An 18,028-nucleotide genomic window follows, 5' to 3' on the forward strand; every position below is an offset into this window, starting at 1 on the left:
TTTTAGACCTGGAACGATCCATCTTTTATTTTTTATGGAACTCCAAATGGGAAAGGTTGAGGAGGGAAGTACTGAAGAAGCCAAAAGTGAAGGGAGGGAAAGCAGTACCAGATCTGTATTTGTTTTTAGGAAGTCTCTTTACCTCTGTCCAATTAAAGTGTGCAATTAACCCATCCAATAACCCAGCGGCAGCTGCAATGGCAAGATTCTGGATGGGGGCCTACATGAGAAGATTACGACTTTTACCATCAGACCTGAAAGTACCTGTGTCTTTTAATCTAACAAAAAGTTATGCTTTTATAAAGACATTTTTAAACCATTTTAATTTAGAACAAGAAGATGTACAAGTTTTAACGTGCCATCGATCTTTGCTCTCTGTTGTGCAGGAGCAGGCCCCAGTGAGTCCAGTGCGTGGGCTCACTCTTGGCGAGCCCTCAACAGTTTGGCGCAGTGTGAACCTTTCAGCTCTTCTGAACAGACTTTGGGATTTGTCATGGATGGTGGCTCACGAGATTCTCCCAGTCAGGTCATGCACTCCAGGGGTATGTCGGCGACGGCCAACTGCCCCCGTCAAGGTTGTGGCGCGCCTGAGACGGTGAGGCATTTCTTCTGGGAGTGCAGTGCTGCTGTGGACTTGTGGGCAACAGCCGACTCCTTAAATTTCCCGTACTTACCAGCAAGAGAGGTCCTGTCAGAACAACTGGTGCTTTATGGGGTGTGTCAAAATCAGAACCTCAGGAAAGAGGAATTTGTCAAAAGGTGGCTCTCCCTGGCCGCCATCAAAGACGCCATATGGACCTCAAGAAACTTGCTGGTAAGAAGGCACAAGCAGATTCCCACCGTGGCTGTGATCCAGATGGCAGTAGCAACAGCCCAAGAGGCTGCAGGCCAAGGACGCAGCCACAAAGAAGCATCGCCTCTGTGCTCACTCGGACGAAGGAGCCGGAGTCACACGAAAAAAAGGTCCAAGCAATAGCAGAAGGCAGAGAAGCAATAACTGTCCACTGGTTCACGTCCGAGGGCCCTTCCTGGCACAATGCGCACTTGTAGCGGTGTTCTTTTTATGGCCATAGGTGGCCAGAGTGTCACTTTGCACCTCCGCCCACCCGCTGCACTGAGCACTCTTCAGCCCTTAAATGGCATAACTTTGCACTCCCGCACGCTCCAGCGAGCACCATTCAAACAACATCGGCACAGTCGCAACAAGTAAGGCAACTCTACTCAGAGAAGTCACTCTGCACAGTAACAAGATTTCTTTTTCACAGACAGAAAGGGCTTCACCCGCAAAGGTAAAGCCTGCCAAAATTAGAAACAACTCATTAGTGCTGCTCTCCACGGAAGTGTTTAGTAAAAGGCGAAAGACTTGTACGTTATGAAGAGAAACCAGAGTACGATTATCCATCACTGCGGGAGCAGGGCATCAGGCTAGTTGGCATAGCCACGTTTCCCATGGTGAGCTTTGCTTGGTTGAGACGCTTGCTCCCCCCCCTTGCTCCTCGGCTGACCAAGTAGGAACAATCGGGCCCTATTCGATGGCTGCCTTGTCTTTTACTCTGTGCAAAAGACAAGGCAGCCACAAACACCACGGGAACACCGTATTGAGGCTTTGTTCTGACCGCTCATTCGGTGTCGCGTTTCTTTCAAGCAATTCTCCCGGTTAGCCCGCAATCGGCTCGCTCCCAGAGTCGTGTTAAAGTCCACTTCGCATTCACTCTCTTTTCTCAGCAGATTAAAAGAAAGTTTCATCTTGGGCTCCCTGAAACTTCCATCCTGCACCGCTGTTTGCTTTTGCACAAGAGCAGAGAAGAGCGCACCGTTCCCAGTGGCACTGCAGTACCGGGTCGATGCTTGGAGTGAACGGAGCAAGCTCCTTTTTCAACTCCTATTGCTAAAAATCCATTTAATATGTAGTCCTCGTATAGAGGACATATCAGATATTAAACTGAGTCTTTATGGTGTTATTTCACCCATTAACACTTAAGGTACCTCATACAGTGGCTGTGATATGGTTACTTAACAAAATATCTTTACCAGACATCTCTCCTACATAACTGTTCTTCTTTCACAGCCACACCTTGTTGTCGAGAGATGTGCTACACTTAATCCATCCACACTGCTACCTACCCCACAGATGGAAAGCCTCATGATTGCATGTCAGAAATACCCATCAGTGTTTTACCCAGGCCAGACTTAACTGATACAACGTTGTACTTTGTAGAATGAGAAAAAACTTCTTCAGCAATAAGCATCTCTCGACATATGACGAAATACAGATTTTGCTATAAAATTAATTCCTTCTATCAGCCTGACTTAAAACCGTTTGTCCTCCTTATTTATCCACTTCAAATCGAGTTTGAACAATTAAAAAAATTTTGTAGTTTTAGAAAGAACAACTTAATCTTCAGCAATCAGTATAAAAAGAAGGTAAGAAAAGGTGCAAATGCCAACCATACATCACTAAAAGGTGGAGCGGAAGTATTCGGCTGCAAGTAGGTGTGAATGTCCGACCATAATTTGTAAAAAGCTGATGAGAAAGGGTGAGAATGCCCGACTATACACCATGAAATGCGGAAGCGGAGGTGTTCGGCTGCAAGAAGGTGTGAACGCCCGACCAAAGTTTCTAAAAAGCAGTTAAGAAAAGGTTTGAATATCCATCCAAACATAATCATAAGCGGGAGCAGAGCTGTTCGACTGTAAGTAGGTGTGAATGTCAGATCATAATTTGCAAAAAGTTGATGAGAAAGGGTGAGAATGCCCGACTATACATCATCAAAAGCGGGAGAGGTGGTGTTCGGCTGCAAGTAGGTGGGAATGTCCAGCCATAATTACTCACAAATGGGTAAGAAAAGGTAGTATTGCCAGACCATACATGATCAAAACAGGGAGCGGAGGTGGTTCAGCTGCAAAAAGGTGTGAATGTTCGACTAAAGTTTGTAAAAAGCGGGTAAGATAAGGTGCGAATGCCCGACAATGTATGATCAAAAGAGGGAGTGGAGGTGTTCAGCTGCAAGAAGGTCTGAATGTCCTTCAATAATTGCTAGAGAAAATTAAAGAAATTTTTCGAAAATCAAACCGCACATGATCATAAGCAGGAGTGGAGGTGTTCAGCTGCAAGAAGGTTTGAATGTCCGAGCATAGTTTGTAAAAAGCGGGTAAGAAAAGGTGCCAATGCCCGAACATACACCATCAAAAGAGGGAGCGGAGGTGTTCCGCTGTAAGAAGGTGTGAATGTCCGACCATAGTTGGTAAAAAGCGGGTAAGAAAAGGTTAAAATACCCGACTGTACACAATTAAAAGAGGGAGCGGAGTTGTTCAGCTAAGAGAAGGTGTGAAAGTCCGACCATGGTTTGTAAAAAGCGGGTAAGAAAAGGTTCGTATGCCCGAATATACACCATCAAAAGCGGAAGCGGAGGTGTTCGGCTGCAAGAAGGTGTGAACGTCCGACCAAAGGTTGTAAAAAGCAGTTAAGAAAAGGTTCGAATATCCAACCAAACATAATCAAAAGCGGGAGCAGAGCTGTTCGACTGCAAGTAGGTGTGAATGTCCTCAACGTTTTTCTTTGTTGAAATCGATCTAGACATTGATAAATATGAAGGACAAAGCAGTTTCCACTTGGTTTGAGTGAAAGAATTCATTTTATACATAAAATCCCAAATCATGCAGAACGTATGAAAAGAAGCTTATTTTCGGATTCCTAAACCTCCAGTGTTGCAATTTCCTATACTGCAAAATACAACGTTGTTCTTTGTTGAAATCGATTTAGACATTGATAAATATGAAGGACAAAGCAGTTTCCACTTGGTTTGAGTGAAGGAATTCATTTTATACATAAAATCCCAAATCATGTAGAACGTATGAAAAGAAGCTTATTCTCGGATTCCTCGTCCTTCAGTGTTGCACTTTCTTCTACTGCAAAATACAATGTTTTTTTTTTGTTGAAGTCGATCTAGACATTGATAAATATGAAGGACAAAGCAGTTTTAACTTGGATTGAGTGAAGGAATTCATTTTATTCATAAAATCCCAAATCATGCAGAACGTATGAAAATAAGCTTATTCTCGGATTCCTGATCCTCCAGTGTTGCACTTTCCTATACTGCAAAATCCAATGTTGTTCTTTGTTGAAGTCGATCTAGACATTGATAAATATGAAGGACAAAGCAGTTTCCACTTGGTTTGAGTGAAGGAATTCATTTTATACATAAAATCCCAAATCATGTAGAACGTATGAAAAGAAGCTTATTCTCGGATTCCTCGTCCTTCAGTGTTGCACTTTCTTCTACTGCAAAATACAATGTTTTTTTTTGTTGAAGTCGATCTAGACATTGATAAATATGAAGGACAAAGCAGTTTTAACTCGGATTGAGTGAAGGAATTCATTTTATTCATAAATTCCCAAATCATGCAGAACGTATGAAAATAAGCTTATTCTCGGATTCCTGATCCTCCGGTGTTGCACTTTCCTATACTGCAAAATCCAATGTTGTTCTTTGTTGAAGTCGATCTAGACATTGATAAATATGAAGGACAAAGCAGTTTCCACTTGGTTTGAGTGAAGGAATTCATTTTATAGATAAAATCCAAAATCGTGCAGAACTCATGAAAGTAAGCTTATTCTCGGATTCCTGAAACTTTAGATTTGCTCTTTCTTTTACTGCAAAGTCCAGTGTTATTTTTTTGTTTAAATCTTTCTAAACATTGATCAATATGAAGGACAAAGCAGTTTTAACATAGTTTGAGTGAAGGAATTAATTTTATACATAAAATCCCAAATCATGCAGAACGTATGAAAAGAAGCTTATTCTCGGATTCCTCGTCCTTCAGTGTAGCACTTTCTTCTACTGCAAAATACAATGTTTTTCTTTGTTGAAGTCGATCTAGACATTGATAAATATGAAGGACAAAGCAGTTTTCACTTGGTTTGAGTGAAGGAATTAATTTTATACATAAAATCTCAAATCATGCAGAACATATGAAAATAAGCTTATTCTCAGATTCCTGATTCTTCAGTGTTGCTCTTTCTTCTACTGCAAAGAACAACGTTGTTTTTTTGTTTAAATCTTTCTAGACATGGTAAATATGAAGGACAAAACAATTTTAACATAGTTTGAGTGAAGGAATGCATTTTATAAGCAAAATCGCAAATCATGCAGAACTCACGAAAAGCTTTTTCTCAGATTTCTGAACCATTAGTGTTGCTCTTTCTTTTACTGCAAAATACAACGTTGTTTTTTGTTGAAATCTATCTAGACATTGATAAATACCAGCCGAACATCTCTGAAAGGCTTTCTTACCTTTTCTTACCCGCTTTTTACAAATTATAGTCAGACATTCACACCTTGCAGCTGAACCATCTCCGCTCCCTGTTTTGATTATCTATGGTCTGGCAATACTAACTTTTCTTACCCGTTTGTGAGTAATTATGGCTGGACATTCACACCTACTTGCAGTCTAACAGCTCTGCTCCCGCTTTTGATTATGTTTGGTTGGATATTCGAACCTTTTCTTAACTGCTTTTTACAAACTTTGGTCGGACGTTCACACCTTCTTGCAGCCGAACACCTCCGCTTCCGCTTTTGATGGTATATATTCGGGCATTCAAACGTTTTCTTACCCGCTTTTTACAAACCATGGTCGGACTTTCACACCTTCTTGTAGCCGAACAATTCCCCCCCTTCTATTGATTGTGTACAGTCGGGTATTTTAACATTTTCTTACCCGCTTTTTACCAACTATGGTCGGACATTCACACCTTCTTACAGCGGAACACCTCCGCTCCCTCTTTTGATGGTGTATGTTCGGGCATTCAAACCTTTTCTTACCCGTTTTTTACAAACTATGCTCGGACATTCAAACCTTGTAGCCGAACACATCCACTCCTGCTTTTGATGATGTATGGATGGGCATTAGAACCTACTTGTTGCCCGCTTTTCATTAATTATGGGTGGACATTCACACCTTGTCGCAGCCAAACACCTCCGCTCCCTGTTTTGATCATGTATGGTTAGACATTTGCACCTTTTCTCATCCGCTTTTTGCAAACTATGGTCGGCCATTCACAGCTTCCTCTCCACCATACTTGTATGGTGGGATATTCACACCCACTTAAATCCGAAGACCTCCGGCCCCACTTTTGTTTATATTTAGTCGGTCATTCGCACCTTACCCGCTTATGGCAAACTATGACCTTCTTGCAGCCAAACACCTCTGATCTCGCTTTTGATGATGTAAGGTTGGGCATTCAGACCTTGCTTCACCTGCTTTTCACCAAATATAGTCGGACATTCACACCTTCTTGCAGCCGAATACTTCCGCTACACCTTTTAGTGTTCTATCACACCTTTTTTTTAACCGCATTTCATAGATTATGGTTGGAAATTCTCAACCACTCTCATCCGAAGACCTCTCCTCCCGCTTTTGTTAATATATTTGAACTTTAGTCGGACATTCACACCTTCTTGCAGCTGAACCACCTCCGCTTCCCTGTTTTGATCATGTATGGTCTGGCAATACTACCTTTTCTTACCCGTTTGTGAGTAATTATGGCTGGACATTCACACCTACTTGCAGCCGAACACCACCTCTCTCGCTTTTGATGATGTATGGACCGGCATTCTTACCTTTTATAACACATTTTTCAGCAATCATGGTCGGAGATTCACACCTACTCACAGCCGAACAACTCCGCTCCCGCATTTGATGGTGTATAGTCGGGCATTCTCACCCTTTCTCATCAGCTTTTTGCAAATTATGATCTGACATTCACACCTACTTGCAGTTGAACAGCTCTGCTCCCGCTTTTGATTATGTTTGATTGGATATTCGCACCTTTTCTTAACTGCTTTTTACAAACTTTGGTTGGACGTTCACACCTTCTTGTAGCCAAACACATCCACTCCTGCTTTTGATTGTGTATATTCGGGCATACGAACCTTTTCTTACCCGCTTTTTACAAACCATGGTCGGACTTTCACACATTCTCTTAGCTGAACAACTCCGCTCCCTCTTTTGATTGTGTACAGTCGGGTATTTTAACCTTTTCTTACCCGCTTTTTACCAACTATGGTCGGACATTCACACCTTCTTACAGCGGATCACCTCCTCTCCCGCTTATGATCATGTGCGGTTTGATATTCGAAAATTTTCTTTCAGTTTTCTAGCAATTATCGATGGACATTCAGACCATCTTGCAGCTGAACACCTCCGCTCCCTCTTTTGATCATACATTGTCAGGCATTCGCACCTTTTCTTACCCGCTTTTTACAAAACATGGTCGGACTTTCACACCTTTTAGTAGCCGAACAACTCCGCTCCCGCTATTGATTGTGTACAGTCGGGTATTTTAACCTTTTCTTACCCACTTTTTACCAACTATTGTCGGACATTCACACATTCGGACATTACAGCGGAACACCTCCGCTCCCTCTTTTGATGGTGTATGTTCGGGCATTCGAACCTTTTCTTAACCGTTTTTTACAAACTATGCTCGGACATTCAAACCTTCTTGTAGCCGAACACATCCACTCCTGCTTTTGATGATGTATGGTTGGGCATTCGAACCTACTTGTTGCCCGCTTTTCATTAATTATGGGTGGACATTCACACCTTGTCGCAGCCAAACACCTCCGCTCCCTGTTTTGATCATGTATGGTTGGACATTTGCACCATTTCTCACGCGCTTTTTGCAAACTATGGTCGGCCATTCACAGCTTCCTCTCCAGCATACTTGTATGGTGGGATATTCACACCCACTTGCATCCGAAGACCTCCGCCCCCACTTTTGTTGATATTTAGTCGGTCATTCGCACCATACCCGCTTTTGGCAAACTATGGCCTTCTTGCAGCCAAACACCTCTGATCTCGCTTTTGATGATGTAAGGTTGGGCATTCAGATCTTGCTTCACCTGCTTTTCACCAAATATAGTCGGACATTCACACCTTCTTGTAGACGAACACATCCACTCCTGCTTTTGATGATGTATGGTTGGGCATTCCCACCTTTTTTTTAACCATTTTTCAGGAATTATTGGTGGACATTCACACCTTCTTACAGCGGAACACCTCCGCTCCCTCATTTAATGGTATATGTTCGGGCATTCGAACCTTTTCTTACCCGCTGTTTACAAACTATGGTCGGACATTCAAACCTTATGTAGCCGAACACATCCACTCCTGCTTTTGATGATGTATGTTTGGGCATTCGAACCTACTTGTTGCCTGCTTTTCATTAATTATGGGTGGACATTCACACCTTGTCGCAGCCAAACACCTCCGCTCCCTGTTTTAATCATGTATGGTTTGACATTTGCACCTTTTCTCAAACGCTTTTTACTATTGTCGGCCATTCACAGCTTCCTCTCCACCATACTTGTATGGTGGGATATTCACACCCACTTGCATCCGAAGACCTCCGCCCCCATTTTTGTTGATATTTAGTCGGTCATTCGCACCTTACCTGCTTTTGGCAAACTATGGCCTTCTTGCAGCCAAACACCTCTGATCTCGCTTTTGATGATGTAAGGTTGGGCATTCAGATCTTGCTTCACCTGCTTTTCACCAAATATAGTCGGACATTCACACCTTCTTGCAGCCGAACACTTCCGCTCCACCTTTTAGTGTTCTATCACACTTTTTTTTCCCCCGCATTTTATAGATTATGGATGGAAATTCTCAACCACTCTCATCCGAAGACCTCTCCTCCCGCTTTTGTTAATATATTTGAACTTTAGTCGGACATTCACACCTACTTGCAGCCGAACACCACCTCTCTCGCTTTTGATGATGTATGGACCGGCATTCTTACCTTTTCTAACACATTTTTCAGCAATTATGGTCGGAGATTCACACCTACTCACAGCGGAACAACTCCGCTCCCGCATTTGATGGTGTATAGTCGGGCATTCTCACCCTTTCTCATCAGCTTTTTGCAAATTATGATCTGACATTCACACCTACTTGCAGTTGAACAGCTCTGCTCCCGCTTTTGATTATGTTTGGTTGGATATTCTCACCTTTTCTTAACTGCTTTTTACAAACTTTGGTTTGACGTTCACACCTTCTTGTAGCCGAACACATCCACTCCTGCTTTTGATGATGTATGGTTGGGCATTCGCACTTTTTTTTTACCCATTTTTCTGGAATTATGGGTGGACATTCAGACCTTCTTGCAGCTGAACACCTCCACTCCCTCTTTTGATCATACATTGTCGGGCATTCGCACCTTGTCATACCCGCTTTTTACAAACTTTAGTCGAACATTCACACCTTTTTGCAGCTGAACCACCTCCGCTCCCTGTTTTGATCATGTATGGTCTGGCAATACTACTTTTTGTTACCCATTTGTGAATAATTATGGCTGGACGTTCACACCTTCTCTTAGCTGAACAACTCCGCTCCCGCTTTTGATGGTGTATATTCGGGCATTCAAACCTTTTCTTACCCGCTTTTTACAAACCATGTTCGGACTTTCACACCTTCTTTTAGCCGAAAAACTCCGCTCCCGCTATTGATTGTGTACAGTCGGATATTTTAACCTTTTCTTACCCGCTTTTTACCAACTACGGTCAGACATTCACACCTTACAGCGGAACACCTCCACTCCCTCTTTTGATGGTGTATGTTCAGGCATTCGAACCTTTTCTTACCCGCTTTTTACAAACTATGGTCGGGCATTCAAACCTTCTTGTAGCCGAACACATCAACTCCTGCTTTTGATCATGTATGGTTGGACATTCGCACCTTTTCTCACCCGCTTTTTCTCATAGACTATTCTACCATCAACAACTTGGAAACCATAATCGACTCTCTAGATGCAGAAAAAGCATTTGATGGAGTGAACTGGAAATTTTTATTCGCAACATTAAACAAATTCGGGTTTGTGTCACACTTCATCAACTGGATAAGGATATTATATAGCTCCACAAATGCAAGTGTCAGGACAAATGATCAAACTTCTCCAAGCTTCAGTCTGCAGAGAGGTACAAGACAGGGTTACCAACTTTCTCCCTCACTTTTTGCTATTTTCATCAAAACTTTAGCAGCTGCTATAAGACAAGATAGAAATATTAAAGGCATCCAACCCCAAAATATTGAGCATAAAATAAGTCTTTATGCTGATGATGTATTACTTTTCCTTCAGAACTCACAGACGTCTCTCACTCACACGATCACACTCATAAATAAATTCTCTGCACTTTGTGACTACTCTATCAACTGGTCTAAGACCACAGTTCTGCCCATTAACTGTAGGGTCCAGAATATACCTGCGATCACTTTACAGTCAGGAAATATTAGATATTTAGGCATAAACATTTCCTCCAGGCTCTCAGAGCTAACAAAGCTAAATTATGTGCAATTATTAAAGAGAATAGAGGACGAGCTCTCTCGTTGGAAATCCTTACCTATATCACTTATGGGGAGAGTTACAACCATTAAAATGATGATACTACCAAAAGTTAACTATTTGTTCTCAATGATCCCCATAAAACCATCTGCTACTTGGTTTAAGTCACTAGATTCATGCATCTCCAAATTTCTGTGGAAAAACAAACCCTTAGTTTAAAAACCCTACAGAAGACCAAGGACAGTGGTGGATTAGATTTACCTAATTTTCAGCACTATTCCTTTGCCAATAGGTTACAATATATATCAAAATGGTTTAAACCTTGTTGTTGTCACAGTTCCCAGAGACGTTGTAATCGTTGAGGATTCTATATTCACCCCCTCATTAGAGGCACGTGTTGCAGATTGATGACACTGAATCTTCTTCTCTGTTCATTGCTGGCATCATTCCCAGCATCGTAAGTGTTCGTGGCATTGTTAGCCTCTTCTTTTGGATCTTGATATCGAGCATCCTTTTGTATTTCTGGTTTGTCAGTCCTCTCTCTTCGTTCACCGGAGTCTTCGTCTCTTTGGGTTTGGTGATTTTTTCTTCTTTTGATGCCTTGACACAGTGTGACAGGTGATACCACGTGGGAGATCCTTTAACTTGGACTGCTGTCCCTGTGCTGCGAAATGGCTGTGGTGCTCAAATGGTCTCTCCTTCATCATATACACAGTTATTTATACATCACCTTCCACCATGAAGCGTTGTCCCTTTTTGTTTCTCTCTTTGTTCTTAAAATGCTGTTATGCATGTCTAAACCAATCCATTAAATTAGATCATTTTGGCAGTAAAGCGATCTACAATGTGCTTGGTTGCAAAGCTGCTCATCTGTGGTAAACAGCTCTTCAGAAAGGCATTCTTCAATTGATTTCACTAATTTTATGTAATAATTTTGTGATTTCCTACAAAACTACACTTCTTCTCCCATCTGTCTGAGTATTTAATATTGTCTGGGTCCCGTTAAAACATGTATTTTTCCCATCTAATTCCTTGTTTGCTTTAAAACAAGTATTCCCCATTTTCTATCCCTTCAGTAACCAACCGGTTTGTATGGAGTACACTGGAGCAACTTGACTGATCAGTAAAACACTGCTTTTGTTGTCACCGCAAGGCTTCCCCCGTCGGTTGTTTCACTGAGACACTACTGAGTAACTACAACTCAACACAGTTTATACACATAACATTCATATACATACTAACAAACAAACAAACAATTATTTATCGCAATTTTCTCATCTCTGTTTGAACGTACACCCAGGTAAATATTCCTTTAGTCTTGTCATACCGACTATGGACCCATTCATTGTTTAACTTCACTGTTTTGCAAATCCTAATTGAATATTACACATTGACATTGAACTTTACTGGATAAGCAGGTCTTCATTGCATTCAGCAGCCTATATGTGAGCATCTATGTGTAAGCTGTTCTTCTTTGCATTTATCAGCAGCAAGCAATTCTTCATTGCACATGCATATGAAAATAGTACAACAATTCCAATGCGTTAGCGAAACCTTCTATATCAGGAGTGTCCATCATGATGCTGGGAATAGAACCTCTTTCCCAGAATAGTTCATTACTCAACTGATCATAACTCCGCAATGAGCACATTTCAAAGTATCATTCCTCTACATGTATTCAAAAATCTATGTGTAAATGTTTAATATTTCTTATATTTGTTGATGTCATTCTGTGTGCATGTGGCCTAAACCCAATCTCTGTGTGGCAATTTTAATTTAAACAAGTTGAACTCTGCCTCTGATCATTTAAAAAAGGTGTGTACCAATATCAACCTTTCTCAGGTAATTACTGATCCTACAAAACCAATCTTAAGAGATCCTTCAAGGTTGTCCCTGATTGGCTCAATCTTAACAAATCAAAGGTAGAAAATCCGCAGTATCTGAACTTGGTGTTAGTTATCACTGCTCAATAGCCTGTATCAGAATTGCAAAAATGAAAACATTAGGTCCACGCTTGGTATCCAGATCCTGAAACATCTCCATGAGCAGGATTTTTTTTTAACTGATCTGTTGAATAGTTATACTCATGACACTGTTAAAATCCCAGATGAAGATCTAGCACTTGACCATTTTTGTAAATCTTCTAATTCCATAGTTGATAAACACGCCCCTTTTAAAAAGTATAGAACTTAGAACAGGTCTAGTCCCTGGCTTTCGTCAGAACTGTCTTCTTTACTTAAAAAATAAATAAACCTTGGATGCTAGCTGGGCATATGAGGGACCCGGGTCATTGCCTTGCTTTTAGGAAGCTTAGAACTAAAGGTACAGCAGAAATAAGAAAGGCCAAGTCTGATCATTATCTAAATTTGATTCCCAGAGCTTACTCAGATTTCAGAAAAGTCTGTCCTACTGCTCCTGTTTTTAATTAGACTTCTATGCCTTCGCAGTCGCAGCTTTGTCACTCCTTTTAAGCTTATTGTATGTTCTAAATGTTGTTTTAATCGTGTCTTCAAAGGTTTTTTGTTTTTTTTTGTCTCAGCTATTGTATATGAGATTATTTTCTCCATTTATCTCCAAGTTTAAATAAATGTTATTACTAGTGTGGCACTTTCTATGTCAAGGGGACAGTGGTGGTACTCTGTATGGTTATTTTAGTCACACCCTATGTTCTCATGTTAGCCGTTGTTTTCTTCACTGAGGTTGAGATGAACCCCCTCCTGTTGAGAGAATTCCCCTTTGTAGTCAGACTTTTGCCTCAGAAAACAGTGGTGGGTAAATAATCTTTCCCTACTTCTGAAGGTCGTGGTACAATGTGATAAGTGAATCCAAGAAGTCCCTCAGCTGCTGTGGGTGATGTAAGTAGTACCTGAAATGGACCTTCCCCCCATTGGGCTGGACCAGTTCTTTTTCTTTATCACTTTGATGATGATCCAGTCCCCGGGTTTTACTGTCTTCAGAGATTCCTTCACCGGTTCACCTGGAACAGACTAAACAGAAGAGATCTCTCTACTTGTTAATATTTGTATACTGCTAAGGTTTCTTCTCTTTTTCTTTTTTTCTTCATCATGTCAGTTGATGACTGTGTTTTGACTGTGGGAGTACAAATGGTCTTCCATACCTTTTCTCAAATGGCGTTCATCTTGTGCTAGTTGGAGGATGCATTTTTAGGATGGTAAACAGTAAACCCAATATTTCCCATTTCTTCCATGATTTTTTTCAGTCTTGACTTAATTATTCCATTGTGTCTCTCCACGAAACCTGCTGATTGTGGATGATATGCACAGTCGTTTCTAAGGTCTATTTTAAGTTCTTTGCCATCAGTGAGATGACGTTGTTTACACAGTGTGTCAAATTACCACTGAAGATCTTTTCAGGAATTTCAAATCTAGAAATGATTTATTTTACCCGTGCTTTTGCTACTGAGAGTGCATCGGCTTGTGCACATGGAAATATTTCAGTCCATTTGGTAAAAACCTCTGTTGTCACTGAGCAGAATCGTTTCCCTTAACATTAATTTAGTTCAATGAAATCTACACAATAATGAAATAATGAAATCCAAACAAATATGTTGAAAAAAATACACTGGCTTAGGGAATTATCTTCGTTTTGGTCTTAGATTGCCCTGTTGATTGTATTTTGCACATATTTGACCTGCTAGACAAAACTTTATTCATTTACTTATTCTAAAAAGAAATTATTTTAGACCTGGAACGATCCATCTTTTATTTTTTATGGAACTCCAAATGGGAAAGGTTGAGGAGGGAAGTACTGAAGAAGCCAAAAGTGAAGGGAGGGAAAGCAGTACCAGATCTGTATTTGTTTTTAGGAAGTCTCTTTACCTCTGTCCAATTAAAGTGTGCAATTAACCAATCCAAAAACCCAGCGGCAGCTGCAATGGCAAGATTATGGATGGGGGCCTACATGAGAAGATTACGACTTTTACCATCAGACCTGAAAGTACCTGTGTCTTTTAATCTAACAAAAAGTTATGCTTTTATAAAGACATTTTTAAACCATTTTAATTTAGAACAAGAACATGTACAAGTTTTAACGTGCCATCGATCTTTGCTCTCTGTTGTGCAGGAGCAGGCCCCAGTGAGTCCAGTGCGTGGGCTCACTCTTGGCGAGCCCTCAACAGTTTGGCGCAGTGTGAACCTTTCAGCTCTTCTGAACAGACTTTGGGATTTGTCATGGATGGTGGCTCACGAGATTCTCCCAGTCAGGTCATGCACTCCAGGGGTATGTCGGCGACGGCCACCTGCCCCCGTCCAGGTTGTGGCGCGCCTGAGACGGTGAGGCATTTCTTCTGGGAGTGCAGTGCTGCTGTGGACTTGTGGGCAACAGCCGACTCCTTAAATTTCCCGTACTTACCAGCAAGAGAGGTCCTGTCAGCACAACTGGTGCTTTATGGGGTGAGTCAAAATCAGAACCTCAGGAAAGAGGAATTTGTCAAAAGGTGGCTCACCCTGGCCGCCATCAAAGACGCCATATGGACCTCAAGAAACTTGCTGGTAAGAAGGCACAAGCAGATTCCCCCCGTGGCTGTGATCCAGATGGCAGTAGCAACAGCCCAAGAGGCTGCAGGCCAAGGACGCAGCCACAAAGAAGCATCGCCTCTGTGCTCACTCGGACGAAGGAGCCGGAGTCACACGAAAAAAAGGTCCAAGCAATAGCAGAAGGCAGAGAAGCAATAACTGTCCACTGGTTCACGTCCGAGGGCCCTTCCTGGCACAATGCGCACTTGTAGCGGTGTTCTTTTTATGGCCATAGGTGGCCAGAGTGTCACTTTGCACCTCCGCCCACCCGCTGCACTGAGCACTCTTCAGCCCTTAAATGGCATAACTTTGCACTACCGCACGCTCCAGCGAGCACCATTCAAGCAACATCGGCACAGTCGCAACAAGTAAGGCAACTCTACTCAGAGAAGTCACTCTGCACAGTAACAAGATTTCTTTTTCACAGACAGAAAGGGCTTCACCCGCAAAGGTAAAGCCTGCCAAAATTAGAAACAACTCATTAGTGCTGCTCTCCACGGAAGTGTTTAGTAAAAGGCGAAAGACTTGTACGTTATGAAGAGAAACCAGAGTACGATTATCCATCACTGCGGGAGCAGGGCATCAGGCTAGTTGGCATAGCCACCTTCCCCATGGTGAGCTTTGCTTGGTTGAGACGCTTGCTCCCCCCCCTTGCTCCTCGGCTGACCAAGTAGGAACAATCGGGCCCTATTCGATGGCTGCCTTGTCTTTTACTCTGTGCAAAAGACAAGGCAGCCACAAACACCATGGGAACACCGTATTGAGGCTTTGTTCTGACCGCTCATTCGGTGTCGCGTTTCTTTCAAGCAATTCTCCCGGTTAGCCCGCAATCGGCTCGCTCCCAGAGTCGTGTTAAAGTCCACTTCGCATTCACTCTCTTTTCTCAGCAGATTAAAAGAAAGTTTCATCTTGGGCTCCCTGAAACTTCCATCCTGCACCGCTGTTTGCTTTTGCACAAGAGCAGAGAAGAGCGCACCGTTCCCAGTGGCACTGCAGTACCGGGTCGATGCTTGGAGTGAACGGAGCAAGCTCCTTTTTCAACTCCTATTGCTAAAAATCCATTTAATATGTAGTCCTCGTATAGAGGACATATCAGATATTAAACTGAGTCTTTATGGTGTTATTTCACCCATTAACACTTAAGGTACCTCATACAGTGGCTGTGATATGGTTACTTAACAAAATATCTTTACCAGACATCTCTCCTACATAACTGTTCTTCTTTCACAGCCACACCTTGTTGTCGAGAGATGTGCTACACTTAATCCATCCACACTGCTACCTACCCCACAGATGGAAAGCCTCATGATTGCATGTCAGAAATAACCATCAGTGTTTTACCCAGGCCAGACTTAACTGATACAACGTTGTACTTTGTAGAATGAGAAAAAACTTCTTCAGCAATAAGCATCTCTCGACATATGACGAAATACAGATTTTGCTATAAAATTAATTCCTTCTATCAGCCTGACTTAAAACCGTTTGTCCTCCTTATTTATCCACTTCAAATCGAGTTTGAACAATTAAAAAAATTTTGTAGTTTGAGAAAGAACAACTTAATCTTCAGCAATCAGTATAAAAAGAAGGTAAGAAAAGGTGCAAATGCCAACCATACATCACTAAAAGGTGGAGCGGAAGTATTCGGCTGCAAGTAGGTGTGAATGTCCGACCATAATTTGTAAAAAGCTGATGAGAAAGGGTGAGAATGCCCGACTATACACCATGAAATGCGGAAGCGGAGGTGTTCGGCTGCAAGAAGGTGTGAACGCCCGACCAAAGTTTCTAAAAAGCAGTTAAGAAAAGGTTTGAATATCCATCCAAACATAATCATAAGCGGGAGCAGAGCTGTTCGACTGTAAGTAGGTGTGAATGTCAGATCATAATTTGCAAAAAGCTGATGAAAAAGGGTGAGAATGCCCGACTATACATCATCAAATGCGGGAGCGGAGTTGTTCGGCTGTGAGTAGGTGTGAATCTCCGACCATAATTGCTGAAAAATGTATTATAAAAGGTAAGAATGCCGGTCCATATATCATCAAAAGCGGGAGAGGTGGTGTTCGGCTGCAAGTAGGTGGGAATGTCCAGCCATAATTACTCACAAATGGGTAAGAAAAGGTAGTATTGCCAGACCATACATGATCAAAACAGGGAGCGGCGGTGGTTCAGCTGCAAAAAGGTGTGAATGTTCGACTAAAGTTTGTAAAAAGCGGGTAAGATAAGGTGCGAATGCCCGACAATGTATGATCAAAAGAGGGAGTGGAGGTGTTCAGCTGCAAGAAGGTCTGAATGTCCTTCAATAATTGCTAGAGAAAATTAAAGAAATTTTTCGAAAATCAAACCGCACATGATCATAAGCAGGAGTGGAGGTGTTCAGCTGCAAGAAGGTTTGAATGTCCGAGCATAGTTTGTAAAAAGCGGGTAAGAAAAGGTGCCAATGCCCGAACATACACCATCAAAAGAGGGAGCGGAGGTGTTCCGCTGTAAGAAGGTGTGAATGTCCGACCATAGTTGGTAAAAAGCGGGTAAGAAAAGGTTAAAATACCCGACTGTACACAATTAAAAGAGGGAGCGGAGTTGTTCAGCTAAGAGAAGGTGTGAAAGTCCGACCATGGTTTGTACAAAGCGGGTAAGAAAAGGTTCGTATGCCCGAATATACACCATCAAAAGCGGAAGCGGAGGTGTTCGGCTGCAAGAAGGTGTGAACGTCCGACCAAAGGTTGTAAAAAGCAGTTAAGAAAAGGTTCGAATATCCAACCAAACATAATGTGTGAATGTCAGATCATAAATTGCAAAAAGCTGATGAGAAAAGGTGAGAATTCCTGACTATACACCATCAAATGCGGGAGCGGAGTTGTTCGGCTGTGAGAAGGTGTGAATCTCCGACCATAATTGTTGAAAAATGTGTTAGAAAAGGTAAGAATGCCGGTCCATCCATCATCAAAAGCGAGAGAGGTGGTGTTCGGCTGCAAGTAGGTGTGAATGTCCAGCCATAATTACTCATAAACGGGTGAGAAAAGGTAGTATTGCCAGACCATACATGATCAAAACAGGGAAGCGGAGGTGGTTCAGCTGCAAGAAGGTGTGAATGTCCGACTAAAGTTTGTAAAAAGCGGGTAAGATAAGGTGCGAATGCCCGAACATACACCATCAA

The 18,028-nt window shown here is 42.0% G+C and overlaps 4 non-coding genes across 4 annotated transcripts; all 4 read right to left on the reverse strand.

Moving 5' to 3' along the window:
• Positions 1-1,279: 1,279 nt before the first annotated feature.
• Positions 1,280-1,392, reverse strand: LOC140302572 (U5 spliceosomal RNA). Its single transcript, XR_011915030.1, has one exon. It is a non-coding gene; the product is annotated as a U5 spliceosomal RNA (small nuclear RNA).
• A 411-nt stretch (positions 1,393-1,803) lies between these two features.
• On the reverse strand, positions 1,804-1,986 carry LOC140302625 (U2 spliceosomal RNA). The gene has a single exon (XR_011915078.1). It is a non-coding gene; the product is annotated as a U2 spliceosomal RNA (small nuclear RNA).
• Positions 1,987-15,318: 13,332 nt separating this feature from the next.
• On the reverse strand, positions 15,319-15,431 carry LOC140302573 (U5 spliceosomal RNA). The gene has a single exon (XR_011915031.1). It is a non-coding gene; the product is annotated as a U5 spliceosomal RNA (small nuclear RNA).
• Positions 15,432-15,842: 411 nt separating this feature from the next.
• LOC140302638 (U2 spliceosomal RNA) lies at positions 15,843-16,025 on the reverse strand. The gene has a single exon (XR_011915090.1). It is a non-coding gene; the product is annotated as a U2 spliceosomal RNA (small nuclear RNA).
• Positions 16,026-18,028: the final 2,003 nt, after the last annotated feature.

This window comes from Leuresthes tenuis, unplaced genomic scaffold (genome assembly GCF_036924035.1).
Source record: "Leuresthes tenuis unplaced genomic scaffold, fLeuTen1.0.hap1 SCAF_2, whole genome shotgun sequence".
Taxonomy (NCBI): Eukaryota; Metazoa; Chordata; class Actinopteri; order Atheriniformes; family Atherinopsidae; genus Leuresthes; species Leuresthes tenuis.